Below are 14,441 nucleotides of genomic sequence, written 5' to 3' on the forward strand. Positions count from 1 at the left end.
TTTCTTGACACTGCTAAGCTTTTTCTCACTAGTCCTCTACTCATTTCATTCTCATTGCTAAGGAATGAATGTGCTATTGTTGTTAGGTTGAGTCCAACTTATAGTGACCCTATGTACAAAAGAAAGAAATGCTGCTCAGTCCTGTGCGTTCCTCAGAATCGTTGCTATGTTTAAGCCCATTCTTGCAGCCACTGTGTCAAAGCATCTGTCATGGATTGAATTGTGTCCCCCCCAAATATCTGTCCCCCACACATCTGTCAGTTTGTCATACTGTGGGGGCTTGCATGTTGCTGTGATGTTGGAAGCTAAGCCATTGGTATTCAGATACCAGCAGGGTCACCCATGGAGGACAGATTTCAGCTGAGCTTCCAGACTAAGACAGACTAGGAAGAAGGACCCGGTGTTCTACTTCTGAAAACATTAGCCAGTGAAAACCTTATGAATAGCAGTGGAACATTGTCTGATATAGTGCTGGAAGATGAGCCCCCAGGTTGGAAGGCTCTCAAAAGATGACAGGGGAAGAGCTGCCTCCTCAAAGTAGAGTCGACCTGAGTGATGTGGATGGAGTAAAGCTTTCGGGACCTTTGTCTGCTGATGTGGCATGACTCAAAATGAGAAGAAACAGCTGCAAACATCCATTAATAATCAGAACCTGGAATGTATGAAGTATGAATCTAGGAAAATTGGAAATCATCAAAAATGAAATGGAACACATAAACATCAATATCCTAGGCATTAATGAGCTGAAATGGACTGGTATTGGCCATCTTGAGTTGGACAATCATATAGTCTACTATGCTCGGAATGACAACTTGAAGAGGAATGGTGTTGCATTCATTGTCAGAAAGAATGTTCCAAGATCTATCCTGAGGTACAATGCTGTCAGTGATAGGATAATATCCATGTGCCTACAAGGAAGACCAGTTAATACTACTATTATTCAAATATATGCACCAACCACTAGGGTCAAAATGAAGAAATAGATTTTTATCAGCTGCTGCAGTCTGAAATTGATTGAACATGCAATCAAGATGCATTGAGAATTACTGGTGATTGGAAAGTGAAAGTTGGAAACAAAGAAGAAGGATCGGTAGTTGGAAAATATGGCCTTGGTGATAGAAACAATGCCAGAAATCGAATGATAGAATTTTGCAAGACCAGCGACTTCTTTATTGCAAATACCTTCTTTCACCAACATAAACGGCGACCATACACATGGACCTTGCCAGATGGAACACACAAAAATCGAACTGACTACATCTGTGGAAAGAGACGATGGAAAAGCTCAATATCATCAGTCAGAACAACGCCAGGGGCCGACCGTGGAACAGACCATCAATTGCTCATATGCAAGTTCAAGATGAAACTGAAGAAAATCAGAGCAAGTCTACAAGAGCCAAAATATGACCTTGAGTATATCCCACCAGAATTTAGAGACCATCTGAAGAATAGATTTGATGCATTGAACACTAGTGACTGAAGGCCAGATGAGTTTTGGAATGACATCAAGGACATCATCCATGAAGAAAGCAAGAGGTCATTGAAAAGACAGGAAAGAAAGAAAAGACCAAGATGGATGTCAGAGGAGACTCTGAAACTTGCTCTGGAACATTGAGCTGCTAAAGCAAAAGGAAGAATTGATGAAGTAAAAGAACTGAACTGAAGATTTCAAAGGGCCTCTCGAGAAGACAAAGTAAAGTATCATAATGACATGTGCAAAGAGCTGGAGATGGAAAACCAAAAGGGAAGAACACGCTCAGTGTTTGTCAATCTGAAAGAACTGAAGGTAAAATTCAAGACTTGAGTTGCAATAGTGAAAGATTCCATGGGGAAAATATTAACTGATGCAGGAAGCATCAAAAGAAGATGGAAGGAATATGCAGAGTCATTATACCAAAAAGAATTAATCGATGTTCAACCATTTCAAGACGTAGCATATGATCAGGAACTGATAGTACTGAAGGAAGAAGTCCAAGCTGCTCTGAAGACATTGGCAAAAAACAAGTCTCTGGGAATTGATGGAATATCAATTGAGATGTTTCAACAAACAGATGCAGCGCTGGAGGTGCTCACTCGTCTATGCCAAGATATATGGAAGACAGCGTCCTGGCCAACTGACTGGAAAAGATCCATATTTATGCCTATTCCCAAGAACGGTAATCCAATCTAATGTGGAAATTATAGAACAATATCATTAATATCACACGCAAGCAAAATTTTGCTGAAGATCATTCAAAAAGGGCTGCAGCAGGATATCAACAGGGAACTGCCAGAAATTCAGGCTGGTTTCAGAAGAGGACATGGAACCAGGGATATCATTGCTGATGTCAGACGGATCCTGGCTGAAAGCAGAGAATACCAGAAGGATGTTTACCTGTGTTTTATTGACTATGCAAAGGCATTGGACTGCCTGGATCATAACAAACTATGGATAATATTGCGAAGAATAGAAATTCCAGAACACTTAATCGTGCTCATGAGGAATCTTTACATAGATCAAGAGGCGGTTATTCAGACAGAACAAGGAGATATTGATTGGTTTAAAGTCAGGAAAGGTGTGCATGAGGGTTGTATTCTTTCACCATACCTATTTAATCTGTATGCTGAGCAAATAATCCAAGAACCTGGACTATATGAAGAAGAACGGGGCATCAGGATTGGAGGACGATTCATTAACAACCTGCATTATGCAGATGACACAACCTTGCTTGCTGAAAGTGAAGAGGACTTGAAGCACTTACTAATGAAGATCAAAGACCACAGCCTTCAGTATGGATTGCACCTCAACATAAAGAAAACAAAAATCCTCACAACTGGACCAATGAGCAACATCATGATAAATGGAGAAAAGATTGAAGTTGTCAAGGATTTCATTTTACTTGGTTCCACAATCAACAGCCATGAAAGCAGCAGTCAAGAAATCAAAAGACCCGTTGCATTGGGTAAATCTGTTGAAAAGGACCTCTTCAAAGTGTTGAAGAGCAAAGATGTCACCTTGAAGACAAAGGTGCGCCTGACCCAAGCCATGGCATTTTCGATCACATCATATGCATGTGAAAGCTGGACAATGAATAAGGAAGACCAAAGAAGAATTAATGCCTTTGAATTGTGGTGTTGGTGAAGAATATTGAATGTACCATGGACTGCCAAAAGAACGAACAATCCTGCTTTGAAGAAGTACAGCCAGAATGCTCCTTAGAGGCAAGGATGATGAGACTGCGTCTTACATACTTTGGACATGTTGTCAGGAGGGATCAGTCCCTGGAGAAGGACATCATGCTTGGCAGAGTACAGGGTCAGTGGAAAAGAGGAAGACCCTCAACGAGGTGGATTGACACAGTGGCTGCAACAATGGGCTCAAGCATAACGATTGTAAGGATGGCTCAGGACCGGGCAGTGTTTCCTTCTGTTGTGCACAGGGTTGCTATCGACTCGACGGCACCTAACAAAACAACAACAAAAAAATATCTGTCATCTTGGCTAGGTCATGATTCCCTTGTATGGCTGTATGATTGTCTATCATTTATCTTCTGATGTGATTTAGCTATATGTTGTAAATCCTACCACTGTGATGTAATAAGATGAATTAGCAACGATTATACTGATGAGGTCTACAAGATTAGGTAGTGTCTTAAGCCAATCTCTTTTGAGATATAAAAGAGAAAAGGAAGCAGAGATACATGGAAAGCTCTTACCACCAAGAGAGCAGCACCAGGAGCAGAATGAGTCCTTTGGGCCTGAGGTTCCTGCCCTGGGATGCTCCCAGGCCAGGACAAGACTGATGGCAAGGGCCTTCTTCTGAAGTCGATGGAGAGAGAAAGCCCACCCCTGGAGCTGACACCCTGAATTTGGACTTACAGCCTACTGGACAGTGAGATAATAAATTTCTATTTGTTAAAGCCATCCCCTTCTGTTATAACAGCACTAGATGACTAAGACACCATTTTATCAAGGACCTTTCTCTTTTTTGCTGATCCTCTACTTTACCAAGCATGATGTCTTTCTCCAGCGACTGGTCCCTGCTGATAACAAGTCCAAAGTATATGAGACAAAGTCTCACCATCCTCGCTTCTAGGGAACATTCTGGCTGTACGTCCAAGACAGATTTCTTCATTCTTCTGGCAGTCCATGCTATATTTAACATTCTCTGCCAACACTGTAACTCATGTGCGTCAATTCTTCTTTGGTCTTCCATATTCATTGTCCAGCTTTTGCATGGATATGTGGTGGTTGAGAATACCATGTCTTGGGTCAGGTGTACATTAGGCCTCAAAGCGACATTTTTGCTTTTTAAGATTTTAAAGGGATCTTTTGCAACAGATTTGCCCAATGCAGACATCGTTTGATTTTTAGACTGTTGCTTTAATGGGCGCTGATTGTGGATCCAAGTAAAATGAAATCCTTGACAATTTCAAAATTTTCTCTATTTATCGTGATGTTGCTTATTGGTCCAGTTGTGAGGATTTTTCTTTATGTTGAGATATATTCCATACCAAAGGCTGTGATCTTCATCAGTAAGGGCTTCAAGTCCTCTCACTTTCAGCAAACAATGTGTGTCATCTGCATATCACAGGTTGTTAATTAGTCTTTCTCCAATCCTGATGCCGTGCTCTTCTTCACACAGTTCTGCTTCTCAGATTATTTGCTCAGCATAAAGATTGAACAAGTATGGTGAAAGAATACAACCCTGACGCACACCTTTTCTGATTTTAAACCACTCAACATTCTCTTGTTCTGTTCAAACGACTGCCTTTTGGACTAAGTACAGTTCCTCATGAGCACAATTAAATATTCTGGAATTCCCATTCTTCACAATGTTATCCATAATTTGTTATGATCCACAAAGTTGATCGTCTTTGTGCAGTCAATAAAACACAGGTAAACATCTTTCTGGTAAACAGCTTCCTGTGTGAAGAATGAATACACGCTGATATTCCTAATTTTTCCCTTCTCTGGGCCAAACACCATAGTATCTGCCGTTATTCTTCAATTGGTATGACCGAAGGTCTCCTGCTATTCTGGTGTCTTATTGCCCCACAGTGAGTATGATGCCCAGAACTGAGCATCGTTCTCGGGCCAGACTATAGCAGTGATGTTATCTTGTTCTTTCTGGAGTAAGTTTACATACACTCAAGGGGGTAGTGCCCACCAGGGCAGAAAGGATCAATCATATTTACTTAGGATGGATTGGCTAGGGCGGCTAGATGGGTAGGATAGGGACTGCATTTGACACAGACTATCTGACTTCTACCAGGTCAATGACAAAAGCCTTATAACCCTCTGGGGTATAAGAGGTTGATGTGTACATAGATTGACAGGGCAGGCAGGAAGAGTCACCCAGGATTTGTCAAAGATTGCCCTTGAGCCTGGCCCCAGATGTCATCTCTGACCTGGAGAGGAGAGGAGAAAGCCATTGTGTGCCCATCAGTATAGAGAGACCAAAGCCCTTCTCTGCTGTAAGTGAATCTCTTCTTTTCAATCTTAGTTGTAGCTAAACCCAAAGTCTTTGGTAGTAGTGATAACAGAAGCTCATATTTATGAAGCACATCCTCTGACACAGGGCCTCTCTAAGCACTTAGTATGCTTCATCCAATTAAACCCTCAAAATTATCCTCTGGTAGAACTGGACGAAACCAGTGCATCTTCTCTTTCTAGTAGCAACTCATCTTCCTTTCCTCCATTCTCAGTCATTCATTTCTAGCTCCATCTGTTGCAGCTGTGAGATTTCCTCAGCTCCCTTAATCTCAATATGGTTTTATCCATAAATGGAGATTGTTGTGGCAGCCAGTTCATAGGGTTGTACGTATTCAATGAGATATATTTGCAGTGATCTTAGCTCAGGGCCTGGCACATGGTGTTTGGTAAGTGCTAGTGATTATCATCTCAGAAGTCATTTTAGCATCAAGGATTAAAACCAGTTCTATTGAGCTGACTCCAACTCATGGTAACCCTGTGTGTGTCAGAGTACTCATGACAATAGGGCAATGATTGTGGGGATGTACCAGGACCAGGCAATGTTTCATTCTGATATATATAAGGTCTTTATGATTTGGAACTGACTTGATGGGGCCTAACAACATTATTTTGGAAGTAGATCTCCAGGCCTTTCTTCCAAGGTACCTCTGGGTGGACTCAACCTTCCAACATTTTGGTTAGCAGCTGAGTGTGTTAAGTGTGTGCACCACCCAGGGGCTGTAGCATCAAATATAAATCCATATTAATTGTTCAAGAGCCATTAAATATAATTTAAAGCATGTAAAATATAATTGTCTATTTTATGTACTGTTTTGAGTGTTTTGTTTTTGGGAACATAAAATATGTATGAAACCTTCATCGAGTTTAATAATATTTTTACTTTCCCTAACTTTAGTTTCCTTATGAGGCATTAAGTTCCTTTATCATGTATCTCTGACCGCAGGGATTTTCAGGAGGCCAGTTCCAGCACTTTGGGAATGCTTCCTATAGAATTAATCACATTTATTTAGCACTTTGGAGTCCCTGGGTGGTGTGAATAGTTAAGCGCTTGGCTACTAACTGAAAGGTTGGAGGTTCAAATGCACCCAGAAATGCCTTGGAAAAAAAGTCTGGTGATTTACTTCCAAAAGATCATAGCCACTGAAAACCCTATAGAACACAGCTCTCCTCTGACATACATGGGGTCGCCATGAGTTGGGATCGACTCAATGGCAACTAGTTTGATTTTTCTATGTAGCACTTTGCAGTTCTGAAAGCTCTCTTGCAACTTTATCTCATTTGAGCAAGAGAATATTCCTGTGATACGTAGGTTGGGCAGACATTATCATTCCCATTTTACAGATGATTACACTGAATGTGTTTGGAATCATTTATTTTGGAAGCAAAGCGAACTCACCACCTGCCAAACACAGTGAGAAAACAGAAGAAAATTGAGACAATGAATGCTTTGGCTCAATTCCGTGTAGCTTTCAAGTCATGTTGCCTTCTTTCATTTTACTGTTGCAAACTTGGCTTTGCCAGAGCAGACTTGACCTGGATCTGTCCATGTTTTTGCATAGAGGATGGCCTTAATGTATTTGCAGAATCTACATGCTGTATACTAAAAGCCACCCGGCAAATGCAAATGGCAGCAAATGGAAAAGGCATTTCAGGTACAGATCAAAAACTGTCTCAACAAGACAAATAACTGCAGTAACAGGGACTTTGGCTGTCTAGATACCTGCTGAAAGTCGCTTTGAATTAAAAGCAGACAGTGTGATGATTTCATGAATTTCTCATCTGAAATTTTAATCTTCCATGGGGTGGAGGAAGTGATCTGGGTCACTGACTTGCTTAGCCGGATTCTGACCAACAAAAAAGCCTTGGTTGACTGAGCGGAAGTGACAGAGACCTTGGGAGAGGTGGCTCTGGCAACTTAGAGGTGTCAGAGTGAGGGGTTAAAAGGTGAGCACAGTCTGATGACAGAAGGGTGAATTTTAAACAAGTGAGAGAAAATAGTCAACTTGAATTGGTGGTGCGAGGCATCCAAAGCAGGGTGACAATGGCTGGGAATCTCCCCAAGTGTAATTCTGCCTGTGCAAATGTTTCCAGTGACCCAGACCACGGGGAGGTAACCAGAGAAACCCATGCGGTTAGCCAGGGAGCACTCTGATGAACTCCAGTGCAAAAAAGGCACACAGAAAGATGGAAAGAAGCACTCAGGACCAAGAACAAAATCAAGGGGTGGCATGGAACAAGAAGCCTGTGCCATGGAGAATGAAGCTGACAAGGAGCCAAGGTTTAAAATATGTCGAGGAAAAAAAAAAAAAACCTTAAAAAAGTTACCTTTAGAGGAAGTATATCTACGAAGGGATAAACCGGTTTCATAGTTTTCTTTTTTCCAGTTGCTGTTGAGTAGATTCCAACTCATTGCAACCTCATGCGCGTCAGAGTAGAACTGTGCTCCAAAGCGTTTTAATGCTGATTTTTTTTTTTCCTGGACGAAGATCACCAGGCCTTTCTTTCAAGGCACCTCTGAGTGGGTTCAAACCACCAACATGTTGGTCAGTAGTCGAGTGCTTAGCCATTTGCACCACCTAGGGACCACTAAGGAGGAACTGGAGAGAGAGAACCCCAGTCTGAAAAATGTGGGAGGGACTTTGATGAGGGGTTAGGGAGCACCCACTTCAAAACAGGAGAAAGAGCTAGAGAGAGGACCTCATTTCTGTACGTGACCTCGCTTCTCATGGTCTCTTTAGGTTCCTAGAGGAGTGAGGGATGAGATTTTTGGACACTGCTAGTGAAAGTTTGAGAGAATTCATGGAACAAAATAATTCATGGAAAAAAGTAGAAGCCTGGAGGCAAACAAATGCCATCCGAAATTCCAATAAAGAAGGTGGCTTCCATGGACTAGTAGGTGATGAGTTTGTTACTGATCCAAAAAGAGATTTGGGGACAGACTATTAAAGGAGTTTGTGAACACATGGAAGCAGAAAGAATGATCACAGGGGCTCAGTGTGTGTTCACCCAAACGAGCAATCTCAATTTTCCTTTTAAACAGTGAGACCTCGATTGCTAAGGAAGTGAGTTTGTTGCTAGGATCTGGGAGATCCCCTGAAAAGGCATCACATAGAGCCCCTTTGGACAAGATGGATAACTATGGATTGGAAGGCAAGTAATAATGGCAATAATAATATCATAGTTAACATTTATTGAGTGTTTATTATATATCATCTCCTGCTGTCAGTTTGTTGTGGCTTCCATGTTGCTGTGATGCTGGAAGCTATGCTACTCATATTTCTGATATCACCAGGGTCAACTTTGGTGGACAGATTTCAGTGGAGCTTCCAGACTGAGACAGACTAGGAAGAAACAACCGGTAATCTACTTCTGAAAATTAGCCAATGAAAACCTTATGGCTCACAGCAGAACATTTTCTGACTTACTTTGGAGGAGTCAATCACTGGAAGAGGACATCATGTTTGGTGAAGCAGAAGGCCAAGAAGGTTGAGGGAGACCCTTGGTGAGATGGCTTGGCACAATAGCTGCAATGATGGACTCCAGCATGTTGGCGATTATACGAATGATACAGGACCGGGCAATATTTCATACTGTTGTACATAAGGTCAGCACGAGTCAGAATCAACTCAACAGCAGCTGGCTGCTGCATATTAGGTACTGCCTGGTCTTACAAATAGTTTAGTATTTTTTGAGCAATAAACACAAAATAGGCTGATGTCAACTGGAGAGAGGCATCCAATGGTGAGACTCAGGATTGTGTCCTTGACCCTGTTTCAATCAACACCTTTATTCATCCTCTGAAGGAAGACCCAGAGGACATATGGATGACACAAAGCTGGGGGCGGGGGTGGCGGGCAGAGGGCGAATAGACACATTGGATGACAGTCAGGATTGAACAAAGACTTTGACAGGCTGGAATGGTGGATGGAATCTAAAATGTCACAAACCACCAGGAATAAACGTTGAGCTGAAAATCTTTCTGCTCTGTGTAGAAGATGGGAGATGTGGCTAAGAAGATGAAAAAGTTTGTGATTTCAGAAGATGGGACAATTCAAGCTAAAAACAGAAGATCTCTCCTGTTAAAAATTGTTAATCAGATTTCAGGCCATATTAATAGAAGCACAGTGTCTGCAACGTGGGAGGTGATAGCCCTACTCTGTTTGGCATTATCACTCCTTACCTAGAGTACTGTGTTTGCGTTTTAGTAACATTACAAATAAGTTGGTGACATCACTTTTTTGCTCTCAACCCTTTAGTGGTTTCCCATCATACTTAAACATCATATCCAAATTCCTTTCCATGATCTACAAGAACTGCTTCATCTTCCCCTCCCACTCCCCCACATCTACCACCCCATTTCCTACTGCTCTCTCTCTCACTCATTATCTTCTATTGCTGGCCTTCAACAGGCTAAGCATGTTCTGATTTCAGGGCTCTGGCATGCTATCTCCCCTACCTGAACACACTCCCCCAAGAAATTTCCTTGGCTTGATTCACTTAATTCGGGTCTCTGCTTGATGTCAACTTCTTGAAAAAAAAAAAAAAACCTTTTCGAGCCACTCTGTCAAAGATGACCTCCATTATTCAGACCCTTTGTGCTGGTTTATTTTTCACCAAAGCACATGGCAGTATCTGACATTATTCTACATTTCTGTGTGTTTGTTATTGTCTGGTTGCCTCATAAGCTACGGAAGCGTAGGGGCTTAACTGGTTTTGCTTAGCACGGTGCCTAGTGTGGTGACGGCTCATAGTATGTGCTCCATAAAAAACAAAGAACAAAGATGTTGAATGATAAATGAATAATGAGTTGGGTGAATGGATGGATGAATGAGCATCCTGCAGCACTCATAGTTCCCAAAACATATTTTGGAAAATGTAGTGTGAATCTTTCTTCTGTGAACGACTCCAGAAATAAGACCGAAGGTAACAAAGTAGGGAAAGAGCAAATATTTGGGAGATTTCTCTGCATCTGGAGCAGTTGTTCCTGGTTATAGTTCCTGATTCCCTTCTTTAAGTATCCTTAAGATGTCCCTCTTAGGAATTCCCCTTCCTTAAATATCCTTAAGATGTCCCTCTTAGGAACTCTTTTTCGCTTGGGCCTTAGAGGTAAGTTTCGCCTTTATCTTTGGGTCACTTCACTTGTGGATCCAGGCTCCCATTTGGTATCTTTCATATTTCTGCAGCTCTTCTGAGCCCTGGCCCTAGAAGGCCCATTGTCCCCCAGACCTGCTTCTTTCTGCTCTGCAGGGTTCCTCGGAAGTTATGTTTACTAGCTGGTTCTCCTCTGGGAGAAGTGACGGATTATTGCCTAACCACGCTTGCCTAAGTAAAGTCTTTTAGTTTTATGATACCAATAAGTTGCTTAAATACACGTTTGGAAAATATACCACTTTGATTGCAGGAATTGTGACTTTCTGAGCCCTACCGACTCTCAGTTTTCCTGTCTCTAAAATGCGCACAATAAGACTTGTCTCACAAGGGTATTATCTGAATTCAGTGAGAAAAACAGAAAAAGATGCTTGTAAAATGCCTGCCATGGATAAGGTGTCCAATAATAATTCGACAGCTCCTTCCTTTTGTAACTTTGTGTTTTATTTAGGGTGAAAGATAACAATTGGGCCTCACTGTGGTTCAGGTAAAGGTTCCTGGGTGGCTTAAACGATTTGCACTGGACTGCTAACCTAAATGTTGGTGGTTCGAACCCACCTAGAGGCACCACAGAAGAAGGGCCTGGAGATCTGGTTTCATAAAGATTACCCCTTGTAATCGAGTTGATTCCAATTCATAGTGGCCCTGTAGGACAGAGTAGAACTGCCCCATAGGGTTTCCAAGGCTGTAGTCTTTATGGAAACAGACTGCCACAACTTCTTCCTTTGGAGCCGCTAGTGGGTTTGAACCGCCGACCTTTCAGTTACAAGCCAAGTGCTTAACCACTATGCTACCTGGGGTCATTTCTTAAAGATTACAGCCAAGAAAACCTTATGGAGCAGTTCTACTCTGTAACATGGGGTTAGCATAGGCTTGAGGGCAATGGGTTCTGTTTTGTTTATTTTTTGATGGTTCAGGTAAGAGCAAAGTGGCTTTACCACAGGTAACTTTCTAAATAGACAGGACCAATCATTTTTTCAGAGTCTATGATCCTTGACTTATTTTTCTGGGGGACAGGGACGGTTTGGTCAGGGCATGGAATCTTGTCGTTCATTTGCCATTTGAAAAATCCCCAAGAAGGGTGCCACTAGATATAGAAAAGGGGCCAAGAGGGCAGCTGAAGGTCACGGAGAAGCTGGGGACTCTGAGTCCAGCAATTCCACTGCCACAGATTCCAGCTGAAGCCCTGTGTTGGCCTGGCCCCACCTGCCCATCTATAATTAAGGTTGTGTCTACAGCCATACAGATTATAAGGAAGGAGAAGAACAAGGTCATCAAGTCATAATTTCCAAAATCAAAGCTCCTTCCCCCCCCCATCTTTCTCCCCCTCCCTCCATTTTGGATTTGGCAGCAGGTTTCCTAAAAAGTAGGCCATGGTGTCCTTTCCTACAGTTCATTACAAGTGGGCAAAGAGGCCCCACTCAGGCTGCCAAGGCCCCAGCTCTGGTTTTCACAGGCAGTGGGAAGGGAGCAGGTCCTGGATGCTCACCTCCAGCCACGGAGGCGAACTTCTGTCATGCCTGATTTTTTTTTTCCTTTCTAAACAAGGAGTTGCAGTAAATAAGGAATCATTTGCAAACGTCTGCATACCCAGCCGAATTTTATTTTTAATTGCACAGGGCGTGTGTGCTGACGCGTTTTTGATATAGGAAATTGTTACAGATGTCAAGTTGGAAAGAGCTTTTATTTTGAGGTCTTGGAATTCGAAGGCTGTGTTGGAACCATTAGCCTCAGAGCTTTTGTTAACAGAGTTTGGGAACGGAGGGCTTTTCAGAGAGAGAATAAATGAACTGTGTTTGATCTAGGTTGTGATTCTATTGTTACCATTATTTTAAGGAAAGTAATCATGAAGGTGACCTGGCAGTCCGTGGACATGATTTGCTTCAACCACAGTCCAGGCAAGAGAAAGACTAACCACAGGATGCCCAAACAGTGGGTCAAGGAAGTAAAAACCTCAGTTATACCAGGTGATGATGTCGTTGTCGTGTGCCATCAAATTGATTTGAACTCATAGTGACCTTATAGGACAGGGTAGTACTGCCCCATAGGCTGAATCTTTACTGGAGCAAATCACCAGGTCTCTTCTCCCAGGGAGTCACTTGTGGGTTTGAACGCTGACCTTTCGGTTAGCAGCAGAGCACTTAACCGTTGGGCCACCAGGGCTCCTTCAGGTGATGTACTTACTGCCTAGCAAATACCTCATGGATTGTTACTTTTTCTGTCTGGATGCCATGCTTACTAGATATTTCTGACATCATTTGGATAAACACTTAGATGTAAAAATTGGGACTTGAAGTTATAGAGCAAGTTTTGAGAGAAATTTGGATGAGGCATAGATGTTTCATGAATTCCAGTGGTTTCCTTTAGTGAATTGTGAACGTAGCCTTAGAATTGTATAAGAGCTTTCTCTTGCGTGTCTACTCTGACTAGTAGTGGTTTCCTGGAGGGTTCCTGGTGGTTTTGGGGTATCTGCTTTGGAGATGGGCAATGGGAGAAATAGCTCATGTGAAACATACTTGCTATTCTAAGACGAGAGAGAGTCCCCAAGTGCAGGCTGCTTGCTTCTGGACTCATGTGTCCCCTTTCCAGCCAGAGGATGGCCTTTCTATTACTGCTTCCTTGCCTTCTCCTCCTTCTCCTTCTCCTCCTCCTCCTCCACCACTTCTCCTCCTCGCTTTCCTCCTCCACCACTTTTCCTCCTCACTCTCCTCCTCCTTCACCTTCTGCTCCTCCTCACTCTCCTCCTCCACCACTTCTCCTCCTCCTTCACCTGCTTCTACTCCTATGCCTTTTCTTCCTTTTCCTTCTCCTCCTCTTCCTTCTTCTACATTTCCTAGAAGAGAAAAGAAACCTACTTTGTGCACACACCTGCTAAGCTCTTTTAGATATATTATCTTAGTCAATCAACTGAAAAACCAGACCAGTTGCTCTCCTCTTGATTCTGACTCATGGCGGCCTCAAGTGTGTCAGAGTAGAACTGTGCTCCATAGGGTTTTCAGTGGCTGATTTCTCAGGAGTACATTACCAACTGCTTGACAGTTTGCACTACCTGGGGACTTCTAAATCGTCAGACAACCCTTATAGTTATAATCCCATGTTTAGAGATGAGGAAATAGAAGCACAGAGAGATCAAGGACCCGTCAAGGTGTCATAGTTGGGGGCAGAGCCCGAAATGGGACCCAAGACCGGCTGAAGCTGAAGTTTTGCTGTCCACTGTCAAGTCCATGGTCTGCCAGCTGTCCTCCTCCTACCCTCAAGGCTGCCCTGCAGCTGTCAGCAGTGTCTTTTGGCTCTTGAGTGCCTTGGCTAATCATGATACATTGAGCTGGCTAATAAAAACTGTGGGAGTGGAGGCTCTTTTATTTTTAATTTTTTTTTCCGTCTCTTGTGCCCTCTTTGCTTCCACTTAAATAGTCCTGTGAAAGGTACACTTTTGGCCAAATTTGTCCTCTGGTGGGAACTTCCAAGAAGAGTCTTCTGGAGTGGCATCTGAGCATCTGACAATTCCCCGGTCAGCACAGCTGGATCATGACGTTAACCAGAGCCACCAGGCGCTCGGATTTGCAAAGCCTAGTCAGTAGGGGAAGGCTGGGGGAGGTGGCTAGGAGCAAGCCAACATTTCAGCTGATCTCTTCCAGGCCCTGCTGGTGGAGTCAAGAATCTGCCATTACATAAGCTTGGTCTGTGTCAAAGTCGATTTGGGGGGCCAGGGGTGGGCAGGCTTAGGGCTCTGCCAGCTGGGAAGGAGCAGGGTGAACTGGCTGAGCTCAGTTCTGTAGAGGCCACATGGTCAGGGCCCCGTCATACCAGGTTCTGCA

This window comes from Loxodonta africana, chromosome 24 (assembly GCF_030014295.1).
Source record: "Loxodonta africana isolate mLoxAfr1 chromosome 24, mLoxAfr1.hap2, whole genome shotgun sequence".
Lineage (NCBI taxonomy): Eukaryota > Metazoa > Chordata > Mammalia > Proboscidea > Elephantidae > Loxodonta > Loxodonta africana.